This window comes from Erinaceus europaeus, chromosome 6 (genome assembly GCF_950295315.1).
Source record: "Erinaceus europaeus chromosome 6, mEriEur2.1, whole genome shotgun sequence".
Taxonomy (NCBI): domain Eukaryota; kingdom Metazoa; phylum Chordata; class Mammalia; order Eulipotyphla; family Erinaceidae; genus Erinaceus; species Erinaceus europaeus.
In genome coordinates, this window is record NC_080167.1 from 19974877 (window position 1) to 19980720 (window position 5844).

Consider the following 5844-nt stretch of genomic DNA (forward strand, 5'->3'; position numbering starts at 1 on the left):
CCAGAAGGTGATAAACACTTGAAATCACATGGTTAGCAGTCTTGTCAGACTGACTTGCTTCTCTTATTAATATGCACTTATGCTGTCTCCATGTGTTTCCGTGGCATGATGGCTCATCAAAGCACCGCAGCATACCTGTTATCTGGGCGGATCCCTTGATTTATCTATTCGCCTACTGAAGGGCATCTTGTTTATTTCCAGTTTGGGGTTACTATACATAAGCCTGCTCTCAACATCCAAGTGCATTTAAGTTTTCAACTTCTTTTGGTAAATATGCAGGAGTAAGATTGCTGGATCATATTATGGTAAGAGTAGTGCTATGGGAATCTGCCAAACTCCCTTCCCAAGTGGCTGTACAATATTGCATTCCCATCAATGGTGATCAAGATGAATGTACATTCTAACGCTCTCCATATTCTTACCAGAATTTGGTGTTCCCACTTCTGGAAATGGGGTATTCTTTTTTCTTTAAATATTTATTTATTATTGAATTTAGACAGAGAAATTGAGAGGGGAGGGGGAGAAAGAGAGGGAAAGAGACAGAGAGACACATGCAGTCCTGCTTTACCACTTGTGAAGCTTCCCACCTGCAGGTCGGGTCCAAGGGCTTGAACCTAGGTCCTTGCACATTGTAATGTGAGCACTTAACCCGGTGCGCCACCACCTGGCCTCAAAATGGGGCATTCTAATAGGTGTATCCTGCTATTGTCTTTCTTCTTCTTATTATTTCAGTTTTGTGGAACTGGGGCATTTTGCATACATAATTTCACCACTGATCAGCTTTCTCATCCATATAGAGATAGAGACTGAGAGAGGGAGGGAGAGATAGCACAACTAACAAAACATCCCCTACTGCCACAGCACCTCCCATGCGGCTCCGAGACTTGAGCCTCACTCAGACTGTGAGATCCCTCTGTAGCCCAAGATGGTCTGTTTTTACCTGCGTGCCGTCTCCCTGTACACGTTCTGCATTTGTTGTGAGGGATATGGAGCTGAGACAGCTAAATAATCTTCCAGTCCTGACCTCTTGAGTTTCTGTCTTGACAAGCTCATCCAGTGAAGGGCTAATCCTACTTATGGCCACTCAGATTATCAGATATAATGTGTTTAGTATTTTTATTGTGTTTATTTATTTATTTTTATTATATTTATTTATTGGAAAGACACAGTCTGGAATTGAGAGAAAGGGGGTTGATACAGAGGGAGAGAGAAAGAGAGACACCTGCCACCCTGCTTGGCCACTCCGAAAGCTTCCCCCCTGCAGGTGGGGGTTGGAGGCTCGAACCCAGGTCCTTGCACATTGTAACATATGTGCTCAATCAACCAGATGCACCACCACCTGGACCCTAAGGTGTTTGGTATTCTTTAAACATTTCAGGGGCCAGGTGGTGGCACACTTCGTTGAGTGCACATATTGCAATGCTCAAGCACCCGGGTTCAAGCCCCCAGTCCCCAACTGCAGGGGGAAAGTTTTGCAAGTGGTGAAGCAGTGTTACAGGTGTCTTTCTGCCTCTTTTCTCCTCTTCCTCCCCCTTCTCTTTCAATTTGTGACTGTCTCTGCCAAATAAAAAATAAAGATAGTAATACAAAATTTTAAATATTTTTTTAGATTTCAAATTCATAATGCTTCAGCCCACAGCTCCAGAGAAATAGACTAAGTCCTGAGAGTCTTGACAATTTTTAATTAAAATTCATTTGATATTGGTTTTTCTTCTCTTTCCCCACTTACTGGTCTGTCAATAGTAAGGAAAGAATCTTCTGAGTATGATTGGCGTCTTCCCCCTATATGTTTTTGTTTTCTAACTGAAATATTGAGTTGCCTTCATACAGTGTGTCACCCTGGGTGGCAAGTCAATCAAATTTATGGGGATTTTGTTATTGTTGTTGGTTGGTTTGCTTTTCCTGCAGTAGAGTAAAGGAACTCATTCTAATTTCATTTGTTTCTTTTTAGTGACTTGCTGTTTTGTCACCAATATTCTGTGCATGGCAGTAAAGGTACTTGCTTTCCTGATAAAATGCATAAGGCCTGAGATGTCAGTGACCAAGATATTTGTAATATTTCTTCTCCAGGTGCCAGTAATCACTATTTATTAAAATATTTCTTTTAGCTCCGTGCTTTTACAGTTAATTCCCAGGCCTAGAGGACCTTCAATCAGAATAGTTTCCTATCACATTCCAATATGGGGTAGATTGGATTGGCATAGCAAAAATCTATTTTCCCCTTAGAAAGCCACATTAAGGGGGACCAGGTGGGGGGACTGGGCGGTGGGACCAGGTGGTGGCACACTCAGTTAAGCACACATAGTACACAGTGCAAAGACCTATGCAAGGATCTGAGTTCAAGCCCAGGACTTCCCACCTGCAGACATGATGCTTTACAAGCTGTAACACAGATCTGCAGGAACCTCTCTCTCCTCTATCCTTTATCTCCCCCTCCTCTCTTAATTTATCTCTGTCCTATCCAATAAAATGGAACAAAATGTCCCCCACGAGCAGTAGATTCTTGGTCCCAGCACCAAGCTCTAACAATAACCCTAGAGGCAAAAAAAAAAAAAAAAACATTAAGGTCACTCCTGATGTCTATATGATGCAAAGTATTTATACTGCTCATTTCATATATATAATTTTCCCTGTAAAATAGAATGTATCTTCCTCAGAAATATTTTATATATGAGCAAATAAGTTCTTCAGGCTTGACATTTAGGAGATTCTGATAAAAAGCAATTTAATGTTTGAGCTTGTGTGAGCACAGAAATTTGCATGGAATCGTTCATTTCATCTCCATGTTCCCTGAGGGAGGTGTGCAGAGACTGCCTTTCTGAGGTAGGTCTGCTTGTAAAATAGACCCTGAGCTCCCATCTGGGAACATGATTCCTTAAACTGCTATTTGAAAGGGGGGGCAGGTGGTGGTGCCTGGTTAAGTGCTCACATCACAGTGCATAAGGACCCGGGTTCAAGCCCCTGGTCCCCATCTGCAGGGTGAAAGCTTCACGAGTGGTCAAACAGGGCTGCAGGTGCCTCACTGTATCTCTCCCTATCTCCCCTTTCCCTCTCAATTTCTGTCTCAATCCAATAATACATACATACATACATACACACATAGATACATAAATAAAATAAAACTTCTTGGGAACCAGGTAGTAGCGCAACGGGTTAAGCACACTTAGCGTGGAGCACAGGGACTGGCAGAAGGATCCCGGTTCGAGCCCCCGGACCCCACCTGCGGGGGAGTCTCTTCACAAGCAGTGAAGCAGGTCTGCAGGTGTCTATCTTTCTCTCCTCCTCTCTGGTTTCCCCTCTTCTCTCAATTTCTCTTTATCCTATCCAACAGCAACATTAGCAGCAGCAATAACAACAATAGAAGCAATATGGCAGCCAGGAGTATTGGAATGATGATGCAAGTACCTAGCCTCATTGATAACCTGGAGGAAAAATAAATTCTCCTACTGCCTGGTTGTGCACTACAATAGATTGTGCACATATGTTTCCATTTTCAGGGACACAGATAAAGTCTCCAGTCCCCACCTATAGGGTAGAGGCTTCCCAAGAAGTAGAAAGTTACCGCAGGTATCTCCCTGTCTCTGTCTCTCTCCCTTCTCCCTCTCTGTCTCTTGTTTCCTCTCACCATCTATCAAAAAATGATCACCAAGAATGGTGGAGTCATACAGGAATAGAACTTCAGTGATAACCTTCATGGCAAAGGAAGAGAAGAAAAAAAGGAAGGAAGGAAAAGAAAGAAAGAAAGAAAGGAAGGAAGAAAGGGAAGGAAGGAAGGAAGGAAGGAAGGAAGGAAGGAAGGAAGGAAGGAAGGAAGGATGGAAGGAAAGAAGGAAGGAAATAGAAGAACATCACAAGAATATTCACTCTAGAAGTTAAGGAACCAGACCCCCACCACATTAAAGGAAGATTCAGTGCTATGGTCAATATTCATTTTCTCTCTCTACCTCTGCCTCTCTATCTACATCTAAAAATAAATAAGTAAGGGCTGGGGAGACAGCATAATGATTCTGCAAAAGACTCTTATGCCTGAGGCTCCCAAATCCCAGGTTCAATTCCCTGTACCACCATAAGCCAGAAATGAGCAGTGCTCTGGTCCCTCTTTCTCTCTCTCTCTCTCTCTCTCTCTCTCCCTCTCCCCTTCTCTCCCTCCATCTCTCTCATCAAAATAAAATAAAATCATTTTTAAAATAAATAAATGAATAAATAAACAAACAAAATCTACTGAAAGAGTCAATATGCACAAGTAATGCAATAGAGATCTATACAAGCTTGTGCTAATGTCAACACGGCAAAACATTGGCATCTAAGCAAAACATGTCAGAATAGTGGTGATCTCACATATATAAAGATCTCACACATATATAAAGATCTCACAATATAAAAAGCAGAGTCAGATTTAAAAAAACATGTCCTTAGAACTGTGACTAGTAAGAGACCATTAGACTGTGGTGGTGTTATGTTGGGATTTCGGTGGTGGGTATGGGGTGGTGACATGCATCTCGAAGAGATGTGAAAGTATACCCCCTAAAACACATACAGTCTTGTGATGTTACCTCAATTTAAGGAAATAATGGCACTTTCCAATGTAATTGGCAGCCATCTTGATCCTTGGCTTATTAAAATGTTGATAAATCTTATAGTTGTTGGAATCTTGGATTAGACACATCAGGATTTTCTATTACAAGAAATTTTCTCCCCAATGGTTGTAAGGTTTCCTGTTCTGGCAAATAGTTCACTGAAAGTGTTTTTGACAAATGACAGTAAAAGTGATATCAGGAAGAGCCAGCATTTTTTAAAAAATTTATTTTCCTTTTTTGTTGCCCTTGTTGTTTTATTGTTGTAGTTATTATTGATGTCATTGTTGGGTAGGACAGAGAGAAATGGAGAGAGGAGGGGAAGACAGGGGGATAGAAAGATAGACACCTGCAGACCTACTTCACCGCTTGTGAAGTGACTCCCCTACAGGTGGGGAACTGGGGGCTTGAACCGGGATCCTTACATTAGTCCTTGCACTTCGCACCACGTGCGCTTAACCTGCTGTGCCACTGCCTGACTCCCAGAGCCAGCATTTTAAAAAATTTTTTCTTAGGTTCTGATACAGACCAGCAGTGGTGCCAGAAAATAAGCAAACATGAAAAGGACTTACCCCCCATGCAGACATAACCAGTGTCAGTACTTAAAGCCAGGGAAGTTCTTTTCCCTGGAAAAAGCCTGCACACTCAACTGACTTGACCATTTTCAAGAAGGGGTTGCATATTTAGCAGTGCCTCAGCGAAACAGATACAAGATCAAATCTATTTTTATTACTTTGACACAACCATCCTATTTCTTCAGTGCCTTCTTAGATACACTAGTTCCCCAACCCTTTCATGTGACTTTGTTATTGACACAGCATTTTTTGTTTGTTTTCTGGGACTCTCTCATCTGGGCCATTGCAGGTCTCAGAACACAGATGGGGACCCTGGGAACCTTGTCCATGTGCTGTGTCTCTGTCATTGTTGCATGGGGGATCTGTGAGGCAATGCTCAGCTTTCAGACTTTTTTTTTTTTTTTTTTTTTTAGTAAATGATTATTTAATTATTTACAAGACGGTGGGATACAATTTCATACAGTTCCCACCACCAGAATTCCTTATACCCTCCCATCCATTGGAAAGGTCCCTTGTCTTTATCCCTCTGGGAGTATACATGAAAGACTTTTATGGGGTGCAGAAGGTAGAAGGTCTGGCTTCTGTAACTGCTTCTCCACCAGACATAGGAAGAGGTCAGTCCACATCCCCAGCCTGTTTCTAAGCTTTCAGACCTTTTTGATGTGGTCTCCAGTTCCTTTCCCTAGGTCTTCTGG